The sequence below is a fragment of the Salvelinus fontinalis genome, chromosome 4, assembly GCF_029448725.1.
Source record: "Salvelinus fontinalis isolate EN_2023a chromosome 4, ASM2944872v1, whole genome shotgun sequence".
NCBI lineage: Eukaryota > Metazoa > Chordata > Actinopteri > Salmoniformes > Salmonidae > Salvelinus > Salvelinus fontinalis.
In genome coordinates this window covers 67,890,490-67,912,157 of record NC_074668.1, presented here as the reverse complement: position 1 = coordinate 67,912,157, position 21,668 = coordinate 67,890,490, and the positions used below count along the sequence as shown (strand labels likewise).

The 21,668-nt window shown below is 43.3% G+C and overlaps 1 pseudogene; it reads right to left on the bottom strand.

The window, feature by feature from the left end:
• The window catches only part of LOC129852918 (centrosome-associated protein CEP250-like), a 179,088-nt pseudogene extending 158,549 nt beyond the window's left edge, over positions 1-20,539 (bottom strand).
• Between the last annotated feature and the right edge of the window lie 1,129 nt (positions 20,540-21,668).

The following is a 21,668-nucleotide window of genomic DNA, read 5'->3' as shown; positions in this document are numbered from 1 at the left end:
AATGTTTGACCCAAGTTAAACAATTTAAAGGCAATGCTACCAAATACTAATTGAGTGCAAGTAAACTTCTGACCCACTGGGAATGTGATGAAAGAAATAAAAACTGAAATTAAATCACTCTCTCCTATTATTCTGACATTTCACATTCTTAAAATAAAGTGGTGATCCTAACTGACCTAAAATAGGGAATTTTTACTACGATTAAATGTCAGGAATTGTGAAAAACTGAGTTTAAATGTATTTGGCTAAGGTGTATGTAAACTTCCGACTTCAACTGTAACAAGTGGCTACTTGATAAAGAAAAGCGCTAATAAATATTAAATTGGGAAACTGTTGAAGTTATGTGTCTTGAATAATCTGTGATGGAGGTATGGAAAACTCTTGAGCGTATGCATGTCCGCCATTTCCTCCTATATGCAAGTGTGGGTGTATCAGTGTCTGTAGAACGCCTAGGGCAACTTAGAGTGAGGACATTTCCACAGAGATCACATGGAAAAGATCCATCAGGCAAAGATACTAATTGGTGTGTGTGTGTGTGTGTGTGTGTGTGTGTGTGTGTGTGTGTGTGTGTGTGTGTGTGTGTGTGTGTGTGTGTGTGTGTGTGTGTGTGTGTGGGTGTGTGTGGGTGTGTGTGTGTGTGTGTGTGGACAGGCACAGGGATGTACACCTAGCCAGGCGTGAGAGCAGTGTTGTGCGGCAGAGTGCAGTAATTTCTTTGATCATTTTTAATGGCCGCTCTTTCATGTGGGGCTGCGGCTCACACACAGCTCCCTGCAGGTGTCATCTCATTCCTTCAGTTGTGGGATTAGTATGCGGCAGGCAATAAAAAGCCGGGCCATTACATTGTGCAGCGCACATACATAATCTCAACACACCAGGATCATTACCTTTTCAAAGGAGGATATCAGCTCAGGTTTCAGAGAGAAAGAAAGAGAGAACAAGAGAAATGGAGAGGAACAAAAAAGGGAGAGGCAGCAAAGCAAGAGAGAGAGAGAGAGAGAGAGAGAAAGCTATCAATCAGCATTGGTGATAGGTAGTGTCAGTGTGCACAGCATGAGACAGGGTGAGTTCCTTCCAAACCCATGTTGATATTACAGATGGGTAAACTGCTCGGTGTCTGAGAGGAACCTCTGAGGAATAATAACACACTCCTCAATCCACTGTGTGGAGATTCATACATAAATTATTCAGCCATTTCACCTTTCCCTCCATCTTGAATGTGTGTGGGTGACAACTGGAGCATGAGCTAATCTGATATGATTCTGACAGGGAGACAGAGGCCTACCGCAACCCACCACCACAAAACTGAAACATAATTAGTCAAACCAACGAAACCATCCATCGCCCCCGACTTCTGAAACTTACCGCAGCACATATGCTTTAGCAATACACAGTAAAACACATTCATACACTGAAATGTAATTCTTACAGTAGGCTCAAAGATGGCCGCCATCTGTCTTAGCTAGCTGTGGGTGTCCTAACAGGCCTTAGCCCTCCATCTCCTCCCATACAAGACCAAGTTTCCTTCGGTTACTGGAAAGCTGTCTATGAGGCATGAGGGAGCGTTCTCTGTGAGCCCCTCACAAACGCCCAAACCTGTGTAAGCCTAGCAGACAGGTAAGAGGTCTAACAGCAACTAAAAAGCCATTTTTATGACATGTGAAATCTGTACAGAGCAGTCAACTGTTTCATTATTCATAGTGCTCAGGAGGCCTTCCTTCTCTCTGCTTGTAGAGAAACACAGCCAGCTCCTTTTACCTCAGCAGGCTCGTTCAACTCTATCCTCCAAGGCAGCCCACTGAAACCAGGTGTAATTTACACTCCATCTTTATCTATTTATTTGGTTCTCTATAAACCCTGGTCTGTTATGACCGGTGGGCAGAGGCAGAACTTCTCTCCAGGCCTCAGAGTGTCTAGGAGGATAAGCAGGGTTGGACCTGAGGCCACAAGGGTTACAGTGAAAAGAAAGGGAATGTCTTATCACTTTTTGCTACCTCTAAACATGATGCAATACAACAAAGATCCCAATGTAATGGTCTTCCTCAGATACACAACATCAGATATTCCTCAGGGGTACGTGCAATGCCGTCAGGGGTAGGCCAAATTTAAAAAATATTCACATTTTCAAACAGTCAATTTTTTTCGACTGAATAGCCTCGTTTCACTGCAGAAAATACAATTAAACCATCTAGTGTTCAGTTAAATAACAACACAATGTCAAATACAGGTGGCCTAGTCAAATAATTAACATCCAATCACATTAACTGTTGCTCTCTCGCGGGAATTCCACTAACGGTCCGTATGTAGCCAAACGTAGCTGTTGCTCATGTTGGTATCTGTACTAATGGCGCAAAAACCATGACAGGGAGACATAGTGGAGTGGTAACGCCCGTGCAAGCAGTTGCTCTCGACGCCACTTGGGTACACTGCAGCATCCACCGAGAGGCTGTTGCTGCCAAGGGAACGCCTGACAGCTTGAAAGACGTCTTGGACACTACACTGAAAATGGTTAACTTTATTAAAGCAAGGCCCCTGAACTGCAAATGAGAACTTGTTCTCAACTAGCCTACCTGGTTAAATAAAGGTGAAATAAAATAAATTAAATTAAATAAAAAAACTCTTGTGTATTTTCTGCACTATGCAATGATTAGGGAAGCGACCATGTAACCCTTTTACAACATACAGAAGTGCGCTGGTTATCAAGAGGCAAAGTATTGACATGTTTTTTTAAATTGAGAGACAAGCTTAGTTTTCTTTATTGACCATCATTTTCACTTCTCTGACTGCTTGCATGATGACGAGTTTCTCAGACGACTGGCCTATCTGGGTGATGTTTTTTCTCGCCTGAATGATCTGAATCTAAGATTACAGGGACTCTCCGCAACCATATTCAATGTGCAGGACAAAATTGAGGCTATGATTAAGAAGTTGGAGCTCTTCTCTGTCTACATTAACAAGGACAACACACAGGTCTTTCTCTCATTGTATGATTTTTCTGTGTGCAAATGAACTCAAGCTTGCGGATAATGTCAAATGTGATATAGCAAAGCACCTGAGTGAGTTGGGTGCACAATTACGCAGGTACATTCCCAAAACGGATGACACAAACAACTGGATTCATTATCCCTTCCCTGCCCTGCCTCCAGTCCACTTACCGATATCTGAACAAGAGAGCCTCATCGAAACAAGTGGTTCTGTGCAACAAGTGGTTCTGTGAAAATTTGATTTAATCAGAAGCCACTGCTAGATTTCTGGATTGGGCTGCACTCAGAGTATCCTGCCTTGGAAAATCGAGCTGTTAAGACACTGATGCCCTTTGCAACCACGTACCTATGTGAGAGAGCCCTCACTAGCATGAAAACTAAATACAGGCACAGACTGTGTGTGGAAAATTATTTAAGACTGAGACTCCAATACAACCCAACATTGCAGAGTTATGTGCATCCTTTCAAGCACACCCTTCTCATTAACCTGTGGTGAATTACTCCAAATTTTCCATGAACAAATAAGGTTTTATATGTACTATAACAACTTTGGGAACTACTGGACTACATGACCAAATGTATGTGGACATCTGCTCGTCAAACATCTCATTCCAAAATCATGTGCATTAATATGGAGTTGGTCCACCCCTTTGCTGCTATAACATCCTCCACTCTTTTGGGAAGGCTTTCCACTAGATGTTGTAACATTGCTACGGGGACTTGCTTCCTTTCAACAAAAAGAGCATTAGTGAGGTCAGGTACTGATGTTGGGCACAGAATCGTCTAGAATGCCATTGTATGCTGTAGCGTTAAGATGTCCCGTCACTGGACCTAAGGCGCTTAGCACGAACCATGAAAAAGAGCACCAGACCGTTATTCCTCCTCCACCAAACTTTACAGTTGTCACTATTGATTCGGGTAGGTAGCGCTCTCCTGGCATCCGCCAAACACAGATTCATCCGTCAGACTGCCAGATTGGTAAACGGGATTCATCACTCCAGAGAAAACATTTCCACTGCTCCAGAGTCCAAAGGCGGCAAGCTTTACAACACTCCAGCCGATGCTTGGCATTGCGCATGGTGATTTCAGGCTTGTGTGTGACTACCAGGCCATGGAAACCCATTTCATTAAGCTCCAGACTAACAGTTATTGTGCTAACGTTGCTTCCAGAGGCAGTTTGGAACTTGGTAGTGAGTGTTGCAACTGAGGACAGACAATTTGTACTTACTGCGCACTTCAGCCCTCGGCAGTCCCGTTCTGTGAGCTTGCGTGGCCTACGACTTCGCGGCTGAGTCGTTGGTGCTCCTATACATTTCCACTTCACAATAACAGCACTTACAGTTGACCGGGGCAGCTCTGGCAGGTCAGAAAGTTGATGCACTGACTTGTTGGAAAGGTGGCATCCTATGACAGTGCCACGTTGAAAGTCGCTGAGATCATCAGTAAGGACAATCTACTGCCAACATTTGTCTACGGAGATTGCATGACTGTGTGCTCAATTTTATACACCTGTCAGCAACGGGTGTGGCTGAAATAGCCGAATCCACTAATTTGAAGGGGTGTCCACATACTTTTGTATATATAGTGTATCACTGGTGTTTACAAACCTATATAGCTGTAGTCCAAGAATTTGACCAACATGGTTGCACAATATGACAACACTACGAAGCCCATTAACAGCCTCTTTCACTACAGTATGTCTTACAAATCTCCTTGGACGTGCAAAATGCTGTGTAATGTAGATTGCTGTGTTCTTTGATAGGCTGAGCAGAGGTCTAAAAACGTCTCCAAGTCTACTTAGTGAGAAAGTCTAATTACCTTTCAAAAGATAATCCATGCGTTTATACCCAGGTTAGTCTACAAAAACCCAGCGCTCCTGTGAACAAGAGAAGAATATTCTCCATATGGAATGAGAGTCAAACTAAATGAAGACTAATATGGCTAAAATAAATGGGAAAATAGGCCCAAGCCAAGGTATGGCTTCTCTATCATGATGATCTTTGGTTATACCTTGTGCGTGTATGCGTTTGTACGTGTGTGTTGAACACAGGTGGTCTGCTGGTTGGAAGAGGACCAACCTGACTGCTTTTCCTGTCACACAGGTACAACTGCTGGGCCTGAAAGGAGACACTGTATGGCCAACTGCTGCTATAATCTACACACACACACACACACACACACACACACACACACACACACACACACACACACACACACACACACACACACACACACACACACACACACACACACACACACACACACACACACACACACACACACACACACACACACACACACACACACACAAAGAATCCATAACACACACACACAACCAATCCATAACACACACATACACACACAATGGAGAGTAGTAGACAGTCCCAATGCCTCTTCATGTTCCATGCTGCTTACAATAACTTATAAAATACCCAAACACCTTGTCTTAGAACAACACAAACATAAGGTATAAACACCCATGCTACTTGACCTCTCTCCACCTCGCATAGTTTAACTGCTCTTCACAGACCAGACCTATCACAGCCTATGGAAATCCTACTTTATCCCTCACAAAGCCCCATTTTACTCCAATTAGCTGCAACATCCATCTGTGTGTTGAATTAATACAGAGAGCATGTGAGGGACAACTCAACATCCTCTTTACCTCAACAGAATGAATATGCTCTAGTTCTGGGGGATTCTAGGTACTGTATGATGAATCAGATGAACTCTGAATATACGAAAGTGATCTCCCTCAACCATGCTTCACCCGCCCCACCCAGCCCTGTGGTCAGTCAGTCAATCAGCAGGTACTGGGCAGGGCTGGTCTAGGCTGGGCTACACACAGCTGGGTCCAGCAGCTGGGTCCAGTTGTGCTAAAGCCCGGGAGGAGAGGAGAGTTTGGGATGAACAGATGAATAGATGCTCAGGGGTTTCAGTAAACAGAGTCTGATGGTACTCTGGCAGCGTTTACTCAGTTCACTTTGTTTTACAATCGCTTTTTGTCACTGTGGCTCTCCTGAGCCCTCGGTTATTCACGCTCTCTCTCTGTTATCAGGGCTGATTAGGAGGACTAGGCTGGGCCTGCAGGTTCTCTAACATCCACAGGCAGTAGTCCACAGCAGCCATTACTGGACGGTAAGATAGATGAACAGATGAGTAACATCTAACCAATAACATTACAGTAGCATTACAACTCCCAGCTCCAGCCCTAATGTCCAGTACATTTACATTGAGACAACACCTCTTTGTGTTACTCCATAAAAACGAGAATGATAAAACAAAGAAAGGTAAACAACAATTGACAACCTAATGTCACCATAAAAGATAAACAATGTCTAAATATTTAAAATAAGCTACACTATGCTAGTTTAATGGTGCTGTATTGAAGCACCATTGCCTTAAGCTAGGGTACAAATTAATTCATGTATTTCAGTTGTAAAAAATATCTTGTCCATACTGACTGATACTGGGATTGTTGGCAGGCAGGAAGGCAAGCAGGCAGGCAGTTGATATGATTCCCAAGGTGTACTGGGGAGAGATCCCACTGGTCCGATAAAAGGCCTGCAAACGCTGCTTTTCTCCAGACGTAGGCCTACACTCAACTTTAATTGGCCTTTTCTTCAGCTGTGAACCCTAATGACTCTGTTCCTGGATTGAAAGCCTTCTCTCTCTCTCTCTCCTTCCCTTCCTCCCCCTTCTCCCTCTCTCTCCTTCCCTTACTCCCCCTTCTCTCTCTCTCCTTCCCTTCCTCCCCTTCTCTCTTCTCTCTCTCCTTCCCTTCCTCCCTCTTCTCTCTCTCTGCTTCTTTTCTCCTTCCCTTCCTCATCCTCATCCTCCTGCTCCTCTCTCCCTCACACTACCTTTCATTGCCTCTCACCCTCAGCCACTCCTGGCAGCTATGCACACACCTTTGTTTCCACACATAAAACCTTTTCTTTGAGGTTAAAGTCTAAGTGTTTTTCTCTCCAAAAGGTTAGGGAGGACAAGGTATGTATCACTCCTGAATAATTTCTCTAGTTTTTCTCTCCTTTTGCCCCCAGTGCTTTCTCTCCATTGTCGCTATCTTTGCAACATCAGCCACGATCCATTCCTTTCTGACAGAGAGGTGAGAAACAGAAAAAACACTTCTCAGGACACTAGGGCTGGGAATTGCCAGGGACCTCATGATACGACATTATCACGATACTTAGGTGCCGATACAATATGTACTGCGATTCTCACAATTCTATATGCATTGCAATTCGATACTGTGATTTTATTGCGATTCGATGTTCCAAACATATTGCTCACCTGCAGCTGCAGAGGGAAAGGAGAGAGACATGAGAAAATAATGCTGAAAACAAATATAATACTGCGATACTGTCAAAACTATACAATATATCGTCAAAAATAATATCCCGATATGCAACTGTATAGATTTTTCCCCCATCACTACAGGATACAAAGCAGGCCTTGGCTTTACAGATCCTACAGAACAACAAGGTGTGGAGAAAATATATTGTCTACATTACCTAATGTGCTGTATAATTGACTCACACATTGGGAGTCAAGGCAAAATTTAAATTAGGTTAATTCCATTCATGCATTTGTGCTGGCAGAACAAAGCAAAACAGCACAATTTTCTCCATTCTCCATCAGCTCTCTGCATTGTCTACTCACACCATTGTTGTAAAGCCCATTGTAGTGTTGTCACGATACCAGAATTGACTTAGATACCGTTACCAGGTTTAGTATAACAATACTCCATACCAAAACGATAACAAGACGATAACATGGCACAAAAAGAAGGCATATTAGCCAAAGTCACAGAACTTGATCCAGACAGATTAACCCAGCTACTGCTCGGTTCAATCGTTGGACATCTTTTGAGTTCAATATCATTACATTACAGCCATGTATGCATTAATGAAACAATTATACAATCAATATGAGTTTTTACCAATCTAACTACATAACATAATGATAATAATTTATTTGAATGGTAAATCTCTATGAATAAACTGGGTAAATCAAGATGTAGCCTAGGCTTATCCACAATATAGGTGAATTCATATTCAACAGGAGTGTGCATGCATTGAGTTATTGCACTTGTTTTGGCTAATTTCATGGGGCTACAGACAATCTTATTGTATTGTACTTAACAACATTTGCATAGAAGTTGACTTTTATAAAAATGCATTGTCTCATTAACCAGTAATGACCTCATTCATTCATGAGCCAAAAGGCAATAGATAATCTTTACAAGAGACGTGAGAGACCGAATAAGTGAATGAATATTTTTTTTTAGTGGCAGTCAGCTTTGAAATCAGCATATTTTGCATTGTGATTCGCATATTATCACAAACAAAGTACTAGGGTAGTGAATTGATGTTAGCTTTAGTTGTTAGCTAGTAAGGAAAGCTAGCCTACAAAGCTGGAAGCTACCTGTACCTTCTTGCATTGTAAAGTGTTCTAGCCTGTTTGGACATTGTTTTGAGAACAGTAATGAACAATTCCTACGTTTCTACATGCTTTATCACATTATTCAAGTGTTACCTTCTGTGCAGTATGAGTGGGGACCTAACATGATGCAGCTCAGACTGCCAGTGCAAACTAAGTGGGACAGGAACGGCGGGGTGCACGCCTCCCGCTATAAGGGGATATTGGCTGCCGCTGATAGTTGATCTGTGAGACACATTTTGAAAGTACCGAAAGTAACAACACCATTTTTCATGATCTAGTATTGAAAAAGTACTAAAGTTTCGGTATTCGGGCAACACTAGCCTCTTGCCTTGAAGAGTTTGAGATGGAAGAAACTCAAAGCTATGTACAACTGAAAACCCATTATGAGGGATAAATGCAAGAAGGGTCAATGTCTCCAGTGTAAATACTTACACTACTCTCAAAGACAATAACAAACCCTTTTTTATGGATTTATACTGTACCAGCATACCTTTAAGTGTGAAAAAGCATAAGAAGCACAAAGGCTACAGGACACTGTACTCTGTACCTACATTGTATTACACATTTTTTATCTATGTTTGAGCTTTCAATAGATTTGAAAGATTGCCACAAGTATATTATTCTTCTAGCATGAAAGCAAAAAAAAGTTTGCAACTTCAAGGCTGTCCATCTTCATGAAAAAATACAGTTTTTTTTATTTGCGGTGTACATGTGTGTGTGTGTGTGTGTGGCCCCTGTCCTTCAGAGTAGCAGTGTGTTTCTTCCCTGCCAGCTGCCCTGGTCTGGCCAGCATGGAGCGGAGTGCTGAGTGATAGACTGATCGATGGGCAGCCTAATCAGCCAGCTTAACTCTAATACCCTGGACAGGTCCACATCATTATCATATCAGGCTCCACACGTTTCGAGGTGACAAGGAAGAGGCAAAAGATTAAAGCCAATCTTGTAAAGAAGCGCCACAACTTTTAATGCGCTGACCAAGACAGGCTAGGTTCTATCTGGTAGCAGAGAAAGGAGACTGAAGGAAGAGACAAAACAACACAGTGAAAACAGATGAGGAACTCATCAGATGAAATTATTCTGTGCTTGGGGAGTGCTAGTGGCTTTGTTGTGGCACGAGCTCTAACTGTATCTCAAAACACTTCCGTCAGCCAGCTCTCCCCCAAGCCCACAGCCTGGTCCTAGACTCCTAGCAGCCCCATTACTGGCTGTCTATTAAGGTAAGAGTTTGTTTAACTCCACACACATTTGGGGGAGCTGGGGGAACTCTTAGAAATCATCTATAAACTGCTTTAAACAAACTGTTTACAGGCCTTAAATGACGCATAAAAGAGGAAACAGGTTTGAGGTTGGGGCTGGGGCTTGTGGTGGTGGTGTCTGCACACACTTCATACGATTAGCTTCAACACACACACACACCCAATCTGTGAGTGATTCACAAAGGAGGACCACAATACATGCATTCCACACTTCAAAACCAGTCAAAATGACAGACACATTCATGAGAAATGTTGACTAACTAAAACATTCCAATGCCAAGAACAACCTGGCACCAATTAAGCTCTAGCTTTAGAAAGCACTGCCAATTCAAACCCAACAGGCAAACACAGTATGTGCTACATTCAGCATTGTGTAATGGCATTGAGTTTCTTTCCAGCATGTTCAAATAATATACAACAGTGTATGTAGGCTCTCCGCGCTTATCTTCAGTGGGCTGCTATAATGAATGAGCAGATTAGTTTTGGGTTTCATAATTAATGCTGCCTGTTGAAGGTCAACCGCATTCCATTCCTGTGAAGATGAAATGACTGAAAGGTTTGGGGCAGTCAGCTACACTGAGAGACAAAGAGAACGTTGACTTGGCCAACAGGCACACCCTTTCCCAAACTCTGCCTGGGCTTATTTTAACAATCCAATACAAACACATTTATCCTTTTTTCTTATTGTCTTAGTTCATAATTCACCGTTACTCAATTACTGTCAGCTTCCTTTACAGCGCAGGATAGAGTCTACAGGGAAATGGAGGGGGATACCAATTCCTACAAAAGCAACTTTCTGTTCACCAAAATTGGCGCTCTCATTATACTGTTCATGGGAGAAAAGCGAAGGTGCTCAAACCAAAGGTTTTTGAGGCATGAAACCTGATTAATAAGCTGTGATACAGATGCCTCCGTGACAATTTCATCTGTAATGAAGACCATGTGGTTAGCAGCTCCAGTGTCGACCCTGAGGCCCAGCTACAGTGAATACGGCTGATTTTGCATGAAAAGCCCAGTTAATAACATTAGGGGGAAATCTTAACAATCGTTCAGTGCAGGAACAAGTTCAACAATACATGGGCCTGAGAGTAAATCAATCTTAAATTGATTAGCTGTTCCCAGTGAAAGACTCAGATGAGGTTGTTTCCCCCTATCTTGTTCTGAAGTCACCTGCAAGCCCACTGATGGCCGAGCTCCAGGCTTATTCTATGAGCCTTGACAATCCATAACACACACACAGTCAGCTGTCTATACAGTTATGAATGTGAATGTGACTTTCCCCATAGTCAGAGTGTAACCCTGAACTTAGAGGCCACCACTCCCCATCATCATTAATGCTTAAGATGGCTAACAAGCCCACTGTCAACAGCTTCCAGGCTAATCGACATGTCAATCAATGGCGGGTGTGAGGCGGGCTTTTAGCGGGTCCCTGGGGTGGCTGCTTAGAGCACGCTCAGTTTAACACAGCAGCGCACTGAGGGTGTAAACAGAGAGGGATATAGACTGCTGGATTGACTAGCTGATCAATGCCATTGATCACTCACCTCCAGCTCTTTGTGAAGGCTGACTGTTCTCCCCTCCACCGCCCGGTCCTCCGCCTCCTCAGCCTCCAGCGCCTGGATTAGAACCTGATTCTGCTAACTCTGGTCCCGCACAAACGACTGCAGCATGCCCACCTTGCTCTAGAGGGAGACAGAGAAGAGGGGCACAGCAGACATGACCTTTGTTAGGTGTTTATTGGAATATCAACACTGAAATGGATTGCTGCTACCCACCACTGTTATGGAGGGAGGACTGAGTGACCAGTTGGGATTAAAACAAATCCATTCAGAAAAACACAGCACATTCTCAAACACCACTTTGTATGAATACAGCAAAAAAAGCAGTGATGGTCAGAGAAAGTTTGAAAGTGGTAGGCATCAGGTAGGTAATCAGGTAGGTAAGTCAGGTAGGTATTTGAGGGAGACAGAAACAACTCTTCTCACTTGCTGTTGTGTCCTTTGCTGTCCCGCCCCATCCCCTCTCTGACAGCCAGCCGCTCTGATCATCAAGCAGGACATGCAGGGGGTGTTCGGGCAAAACCTGTCACATGACATCCAACCCCCTCCCCCCCTCACCATATTAGAGCTCTGCTAACACCAGGGGTACTATTAGTCATACGCCACCTCTGATCTAGCATGGCATCTTCACAGCCCAGACACATGGATGCTCTGACACTAATTCCTATGCAGGAACATGCCGACTATCTGCAGAACAGCCCAGACAGTTTGGACCCAGATGATAATTTAGTGCGGGATAGACACATAGGAATTATTATGGCTCTGTCAGCCGTCAGGTAGAAATGGAGATAAATGCTCCATCAGACTGAAGGGTATTTGCTTTTCAAAGCCTCTTTTAAAGGAGTGGAGATGGAGGTGAAGTGGAAGTGACAAGTGCCCCGCCTCACTTAAACAGAACACAAACAGGTGTGTTTGATGCTGCCCTGATGCAAAGCCCAGCCCACCAGCTCAATCAGCCCGTGGTGATGGGCACTGGCAGCACACACCCTGTGAACTGGGGACCGTACATGGAAAGGCCCTCCCCCTTCAAACACTGGGCTAATTCTCTAGCCCAAAAGACGCATGTGGGAGTCCTTACTGTGACTAATAGATGAGAGGAGCAGCATTAGGTTCCTTGAGAGTACCAACATGGGTCCTGCCAACATCAAAGGTTCCCCTTTCTGTTAAGTAATTCTGCCCTCAGTTTGAAAGAATGAGCAGGTGAAAGGGAAAAGAGGATGGAGAGGGGGAGCGAGTTAGGAAACGTCTGGCAGGGGGGAGAAGGGAGAGAGTGTGAGGAAAGGTAGGGCAGGAGGGATGAGAAAGAGGGGGAGAAAATAAGAGAGAAAGAGAAAGTGGGAAAGAGAGAGAACACAGAATACTATCTTTTAAGTGTATAATCCTGCCTCCCAGCTATGAGCAATTTTATAAAACAAATATCCTGGCCATGAGGAAGATAATGCAAACTTCATAATGACATAAATAATAATCCAATAACACCAATACCCAGCCACCCAGCTGCATCCAGGACAGCGGCTGGCTATCTCGGCCACCACACAGCCTCACCACATTCAAATGCATATTGGATTTTTATTCTTTCACCTTTCTCAAAGCATCCATTTCAGACGGCATGAAAAAGTAATATTCCAGCAATAAAGCTTGATTTACACCCCTTCCATGTTCCCCCTCTTCCTTTTTTTATTTGATCATTTAGCCAGGATCGTATAACTGTATATCAGACACAAATGAAATCAGCTCCCTTGCACATTAAGGCCATGTCTTGCTGCAGCTAACATCCCCTGCAACCCAGCCGCCCAGCTCCACAGCAAGCCAAGGGCAGAGTCCCATTCATTTTCAGGCCCATTTCCTCCTATGATTAGGCGATCAATCAATCCCAGCCTTCAATCTCATCAGGCAGACGGGATTATCTGCCCATCTCCCCTCTCTCCCTCTCTCCACACAGTCAAACACTCACTCCCTCCCTCTCTCACACACGGCAGCACATTAACATCAGATCAAGTATCACCCAACGCACGTCGTCTGCCACATCAGCCAACCACAAACAGACAGTTCTTCATCGCACCCTTCTCTCAACATCTTCTCTGTCTCCTAAGGAGCACACACACACACACACACACACACACACACACACACACACACACACAATAGTTAGAAGCATCAAGCATTAGGATCCTTGTGGATTGACAGAGAGAGTGGCCTTTGCTAAAGCAGTCTTTTCAAGGCTTTTATATATTTCACCTTTATTTAACCAGGTAGGCCAGTTGAGAACAAGTTCTCATTTACAACTGTGACCTGGCCAAGATAAAGCAAAGCAATGCGACACAAACAACACAGAGTTCCACAAACGTATAGTCAATAACACAATAGAAAAGTCTATATACAGTGTGTGTAAATGAAGTAAGATTAGGGAGGTAAGGCAATAAACAGGCTATAGTGGCAAAATAATTACAATTTAGCAATTAAACACTTGAGTGATAGATGTGCAGAAGATGAATGTGCAAGTAGAGATACTGGGGTGCAAAGGAGCAGAGAAAATAAATAACAATATGGGGATGCGGTAGTTGGGTGTGTTATTTACAGATGGGCTGTGTACAGGTACAGTGATCGGTAAGCTGCTCTGACAGCTGATGCTTAAAGTTAGTGAGGGAGATATGAGTCTCCAGCTTCAGTGATTTTTGCAATTCTTTCCAGTCATTGGCAGCAGAGAAGTGGAAGGAAAGGCGGCCAAAGGTGGAGTTGGCTTTTGGGGTTACCTGTGAAATATACCTGCTGGAGCGCGTGCTACGGGTGGGTGCTGCTATGGTGACCAGTGAGCTGAGATAAGGCAGGGCTTTACCTAGCAAAGACTTATAGATGGCCTGAAGCGAAGCGAGGGTCACCCAAAGAGAGCATACAGTCATGGCCAAAAGTTTTGAGAATGACACAAATTTTCCACAAAGTTTGGTGCTTCAGTATCTTCAGATATTTTTGTCAGATGTTACTCTGCAATACTGAAGTATAATTACAAGCATTTCATAAGTGTCAAAGGCTTTTATTGACAATTACATGAAGTTGATGCAAAGAGTCAATATTTGCAGTGTTGACCCTTTTTTTCAAGACTTCTGCAATCCGCCCTGGCATGCTGTCAATTAACTTCTGGGCTACATCCTGACTGATGGCAGCCCATTCTTGCATAATCAATGCTTGGAGTTTGTCAGAGTTTGTGGGTTTTTGTTTGTCCACCCGCCTCTTGAGGATTGCCCACAAGTTCTCAATGGGATTAAGGTCTGAGGAGTTTCCTGGCCATGGACCCAAAATATCGATGTTTTGTTCCCCGAGCCACTTATGGCAAGGTGCTCCATCATGCTGGAAAAGGCATTGTTCATCACCAAACGATGTTCCTGGATGGTTGGGAGAAGTTGCTCTCGGAGGATGTATTGGTACCATTCTTTATTCATGGCTGTGTTCTTAGGCACAGTTGTGAGTGAGCCCACTCCCTTGGCTGAGAAGCAACCCCACACATGAATGGTCTCAGGATGCTTTACTGTTGGCATGACACAGGACTGACAGTAGTGCTCACCTTGTCTTCTTCGGAGCTTTTTTCCGGATGCCCCAAACAATCGGAAAGGGGATTCATCAGAGAAAATTATCATCAGAGAAAATGACTTTACCCCAGTCCTCTGCAGTCCAATCCCTGTACCTTTTGCAGAATATCAGTCTGTCCCTGATGTTTTTCCTGGAGAGAAGTGGCTTCTTTGCTGCTCTTCTTGATACCAGGCCATCCTCCAAAAGTCTTCGCCTCACTGTGCGTGTAGATGCACTCACACCTGCCTGCTGCCATTCCTGAGCAAGCTCTGTACTGGTGGTGCCCCGATCCCGCAGCTGAATCAACTTTAGGAGACGGTCCTGGCGCTTGCTGGACTTTCTTGGGTGCCCTGAAGCCTTCTTCACAACATTTGAACCACTCTCCTTGAAGTTCTTGATGATCGTATAAATTGTTGATTTAGGTGCAATCTTACTGGCAGCAATATCCTTGCCTGTGAAGCCCTTTTTGTGCAGAGCAATGATGATGGCACGTCTTTCCTTGCAGGTAACAATGGTTGACAGCGGAAGAACAATGATTCCAAGCACCACCCTCCTTTTGAAGCTTCCAGTCTCATTCGAACTCAATCAGCATGACAGAGTGATCTCCAGCCTTGTCCTTGTCAACACTCACACCTGGGTTAACGAGAGAATCACTGGCATGATGTCAGCTGGTCCTTTTGTGGCAAGGCTGAAATACAGGGGAAATGTTTTTTGGGGATTCAGTTCATTTGCATGGCAAAGAAGGACTTTGCAATTAATTTCAATTCATCTGATCACTCTTCATAACATTCTGGAGTATATGCAAATTGCCATCATACAACTGAGGCAGCAGACTTTGTGAAAATGTATATTTGTGTCATTCTCAAAACTTTTGGCCATGACTGTACAGGTCGCAGTGGTGGGTAGTATACGGGGCTTTGGTGACAAAACGGATGGCACTGTGATAGACTGCATCCAATTTGCTGAGTAGAGTGTTGGAAGCTATTTTGTTAATGACATCGCCGAAGTCAAGGATCGGTAGGATAGTCAGTTTTACGAGGGTATGTTTGGCAACATGAGTGAAGGAGGCTTTGTTGCGAAATAGGTAGCCAATTCTAGATTTAATTTTGGATTGAAGATGCTTGATGTGAGTCTGGAAGGAGAGTTTACAGTCTAACCAGACACCTAGGTATTTGTAGTTGTCCACATATTCTAAGTCAAAACCGTCCAGAGTAGTGATGCTAGACGGGCGGGCAGGTGCGGACAGCGATCGGTTGAAGAGCATGCATTTAGTTTGACTTGCATTTAAGAGCAGTTGGAGGCCACGGAAGGAGAGTTGTATGGCATTGAAGCTCGTCTGGAGGTTTGTTAACACAGTGTCCAAAGAACTGCCAGAAGTATACAGAATGGTGTCGTCTGTGTAAAGGTGGATCAGAGAATCGCCAGCAGCAAGAGCGACTTCATTGATATACACATACAGAGAAAAGAGTCGACCCGAGAATTGAACCTTGTGGCACCCCCATAGAGACTGCCAGAGGTCCGGACAACAGGCCTCCAATTTGACACACAGAACTCTGTCTGAGACGTAGTTGGTGAACCAGGCGAGGCAGTCATTTGAGAAACCAAGGTTGTTGAGTCTGCCAATAAGAATGTGGTAATTGACAGTCGAAAGCCTTTGCCAGGTCGATGAATACGGCTGCACAGTATTTTCTTTTATCGATGGCGGTTATATCATTTAGGACCTTGAGCGTGGCTGAGGTGCACCCATGACCAGCTCGGAAACTAGATTGCATAGCGGAGAAGGTACGATAGGATTCGAAATGGTCGGTGATCTGTTTGTTAACTTGGCTTTCGAAGACCTTGGAAAGGCAGGGTAGGATAGATATAGGTCTGTAACAGTTTGGGTCTAGAGTGTCCCCCCCTTTGAAGAGGGGGATGACCGCTTTCATTTACACACTCCCTCTCCAAGTCCCCATCATCCTTGAGAAGATATTGAAGGGATGGCATCACTCAACACCACTGGATCATAACTGCACTTGTGAGATATAGTAATAAATGATTTATTTTCTTAAATGTGGAAGAAGTCACATCACACAATGTCCAGTAAAGCCAAAGACCTCACATAGCTTCTCTCTGTTATTCACTGCAGATACTGATTAGGACTAGCTGTGAGGTTTGGAGTGTTAGAATACATTGATCAAGCCTGGGCTTGTCCTTCTATTGGTCAAAGAGAAACCTCATATCGCCAACATGCTTGTGTACCCACAATGCACTGGGGAGCAGCTCAACTCTTTAGTCTCTGTCAGGGTAAGAGATGTTCCTCTATAAAAGCATGGTAGCTGAAGTCTTTGTGGTAGGAAAGGGGGAGGAGGGGATCTTTTTTACAATGTGGACCACTGTTTACACTCCCTAAATGGTGGCTAAAACGGTCACTAGGAAACAACAGACACTTGGAAACAACGGCTGTTGGGGCTTCTCAATATGGCCAGATAAATGGCCCACTGGGACCAGGGACTGAGAGGAAATATGGGGTCCAAGAGACACCTCTACACACATACTGGTACAATCAATTGAATTTATCACAAGTGGACTCAAATCAAGTTGTAGAAACATCTCAAGGATGATCAATGGAAACAGAATGCACCTGAGCACAATTTCAAGACTCATAGCAAAGGCTCTGAATACTGAATAAGGTTTTTGTGTTTTTTTTGTGCATTAATGTTTATAAACCTGTTTTCACTTTGTCATTATATGGTATTGTGTGTTGATTGATGAGGGAAAACATAATTAAATCAATTTTAGAATAAGGCTGTAACATAACAAAATGTGGAAAAAGTCAAGGGGTCTGAATACTTTCCTAATGCACTGTACGTACTACAGAATAAGTGAAAAATGTTTGAACATACAGAACTGGATAGAGATCATTTTGAAAATACCTAAATGAGTTTGACATACCCCTCTGATGGTAATTATCAAGTAAATTAGATAGTGTATGGTATGTAATCTAATTAAACTCTTAGCTCACTGCTTTCAAAACAACACTATTATAGGATAGGCAATAGAGATGTTGATATACTGTACTAGTCCTTCTTTGAATCCTTGACAAGAGAGTTCTAAAAGGCTTGTTTTGTGTTTCCAGAGCCGAGGCTGTCAGAGGCCGTGTGAATCAAACAGGATTTCCCCAAACCGAGGATAAATGCAGTTAAATTGAGAGGCTGTGTTGTTTCCAAACTCCGCCATTGCTTCGACCATGGAGAGGATACTTCTGAGAGAAGGAGCTTTCCTCTGGTGATTAGAGTCAAAGAGACAGGCTTGGCTCACTAAAACTTTCATCAGCCGTCATCAAGCCCAGTCCTCAAGGTGTGCAGCCACCCCCCACCCCCCCCCCCCACCCCCCCCACCCACCCACCCACACAGCCAACCCCATCCCATAGCCACTGACATGACATGCACAGAGGGAGAGAGAGAGCAGCGGAATTGGCTCATCCTCATCACTTTCATCATTCTTTAGTGGAGATAAATATGAAAATAATGTAAATGTTGAGGAGAAGAAAAATGAATTAGTAATAGACTTACAAGGACTAAGAGCATGCACAGGTAGGGAAATTACTTTTTACGTCATAACAAATATGTTATTCCACTTTTACTGATGAGCATCGGCTAAAAGGTACATTTTCCCGAGATCTAAAGATATTCAATAAAGGCCACTTAATGGGATAGTTAAAAAATAACCCAAAAAGCTTTTTGATGTAAAGACAGTAATTCTCTTAACAACATTGATCAACCTGTCATGCTTTCATTATGGCACTATACCTTTTAGCAGCCATGCACTAGGCTAATAGCATTATAAGTCTCTAAAACACCAAGTTTCCTCCCTGCCCTTGTCAGGCCCAGTCTGTTGTCCCTCCTCAGACTTCACATGCAGGGCCAGCAGTTACAGTTGCCATAAAAGGCCTGTCACTAAGTGTCTGCATCATAATGTAGGCCTAACCATTTTCTAGCTTATTCTCACACATATGCATCACATTGCAAGATCGGTTCATTAGTGGACATAACACACTTGCCCCAGCACATCCAAGGAGCGTCACCGCCATTACCAGTTTACCTGCAGAGCCTCCTCACGGCTGTCATCCGATTGGTCAATGCGTCGAAGACGCTCGTGGTAAAGGGTCCGGAATTACACCAGGAGTTTCTGACTGGTAATCTATCAACACAAATAAACACATATTACCATCAACACAACTGATGCATGGACGCAATGACAAACCTTTAACTAAAACAGAAAATTGTGACATTGTCTACAGTTCCATGTTGAGAGAGACGCCGTAAAAAAAGGGATGGGATTTCAGTGCAGGCATCAGTGTCTGAGCTGGCCACTGATGCTCGTCAGCTACTCTCATAGGGACTGTGACTGTCCAGAAGTGCAGCAGCCCACACAATAAATGGCTTTAATAACATACCTGAATCCTCAGGTGCGTAAAGCCCTTGTTTTTCACTCCATCATTTTTAATTATGTGCTGCAAAACTTACCCAGAGTCCCTTGCTTCAGACCACAATGCCTTGTTATATTCTCTATAATAGCAGTAATTAATCTAGGGAGCATAGCAGCATAGTCTCTCTTTGAGGAGCGGCCTATAAAACACATTTCACTCCGACAACTAATAAATTATAACAATGGCAGATAAAGAGAAACTGTGCACCAAAGGAGCAGGTGAGATTTGGGGAAAAGAACAAATGAAAATGCCCAAAACTCAGAGGTTTAAAACAACTCTATTTGTGGGTATGTGTGAGTGAGCTGCATCAAAATCTTCTGAAATCATGGAAAGGAAAATAAGTAATGAAAAAAGAAATGAGAAGAAATCATATCTTGCTGCAGAGTAGCCTTGACCTGGAGGATGATCTTGATAGAGGTGGTGCTGTCCATTTAATTCATATTGATGTTTACACAACACCACCCCCAATCTTTCTTATCTCACTTCTGACCAAGTCATATTCTGGATTAGATTGAACCAACTCCAGGTCGAGATGGAGAGAAAGCAAGGAGCAAGGAGAAGAGCAAGAGAGTGAGAAAGAGATAAAACATCCCTTTAACGGGAGGTTTAGCCACAAGTTTGTATAAAATGTTTAGTTCATTAACAAATCAGGCTAATGCATTTAAATTACATTTAGAACTAGCTAACTTCACAAACTACAAACAGCACGCACCTATCTGAGGCACAAACTTAATTTCAAATCTTTGTGGCAGTGTTTTGCTTCACGAGCCTCAGCTAGATCTCCTGAGTGAGATGGATAGATAGTAGCAGCAACCCAGCTAGCTACTTTGACAAACAGTGACAAAAGTGTTTTCCAGGATATGGCTATAAACCCACAGGCAGTATCAACTTCATGAAAGACTACGAGGTCGCCTAACGTTGACAGCCAAATAAGTAACGTTAGCTTATAGCTATATAATTATTTGGCTAATTCCGTTAGCTGGCTAGCTAACGTCAACATAGTTGTGTTGTCTTCATAATAATGTAACGTTAGCTAGCTAACGTTACCTGTTGCACTCCAGCTGCTTATCATTTCATTCGGTTTCGGATATGCCAAGTGGCTATATGAGACGCCTTGCACAGATTTAATCAACCTCATGTCGTTCAGCAAGTGAAAGTCTCCCTTCTACTTTGCATTATAAATGCAGTGGTAAACTTATTATGTTCCGTTTTTATCCGCTGTCACCACATTCTGATGTTACCCGCCTGGAAGCCCCCATCTCCCGCTTCTGCACCTGCACATCCTGTCAGTTCCACTTCCAACATAGATACTAGCCAATCGGGCAATGATTTTGCGTAGCGCGTTGTCTTTAGAACCAATCACAGTGTAAACATTGCCACGAGGAGGCGTGAACTAATTTTGTTTTGGGAGTGAAAGTCCCAGATTTCCATGGAAACTTGCACAGCTAACAAGCGGTTGGGTTATGACGAGCGTGCATTACTGTCGGTTGGACTGTCCCCTTTGTTGTCCTTTGTCGTTTGGGACTGGCAGATGCAAATGTCGTTTGAGTGTGACAACCTCTTTAGGTAGTGATGAATTAAAGTAGAACTATTTGTTTTAGTGACAGTCACACATGTATAATGCTAAATGCAATATTAAAAGCAACAAAAAACGAAATGATTATCGATTCCAGATTTCTCTATAGGCTACCACTGTACCTGTACTACTGTACAGATCAGAAAATGGAATGTCCAGATTGTGTGTTATTATAATTGTTTTACTTGCACCTTATTCCAGGTATGGTCAGTGATATCACACTTTGCTTTTTATGTCTGGCCCTTACAACTGAAAATAGCCCATGTGGTCTGATGTTCTCATAACATTCTGCCTGCACAGTGGTTTCATCTCCTTGGAACCTCTTTCCCTTGCAAATATAGGACACTTTATTGAAATTGAATTTCTAAAGGTCCTTTGTTTCATGAAGAATAGAAAGTAATAGGCAGAATATATTGATAGTTATATGCTGCTCCTCTCTGCTCAGAAAGCTTGGAATGTGTTCATGTTGAGAATCATAAGGCAAAGCGTGCTGAAAGCCGCATGATTGCTATATTACTAGATTATTGACTTGAAAATTGCCTTCCCTCTATTCCTGTTTATTATGAGCATATTTGTTTCCTGCCTTAAACTCCATGGCCTTAAACGGCTATCAGGGTGCATGATGAATAAGAGATACTGAAACTGATTGCTAACAATATTATTTCTTATAATGTGCTGTGAACTGCAGAGCTTCTGAGCCTCATAAACATTTATAAGACCCTGCGTCACAACGGGAACTGGACAAATTGTTCAAATCTGCTTGCCCAGAGGAAACTGTTTAATTCACGAAGACAATATTGCATGCCTGTGAG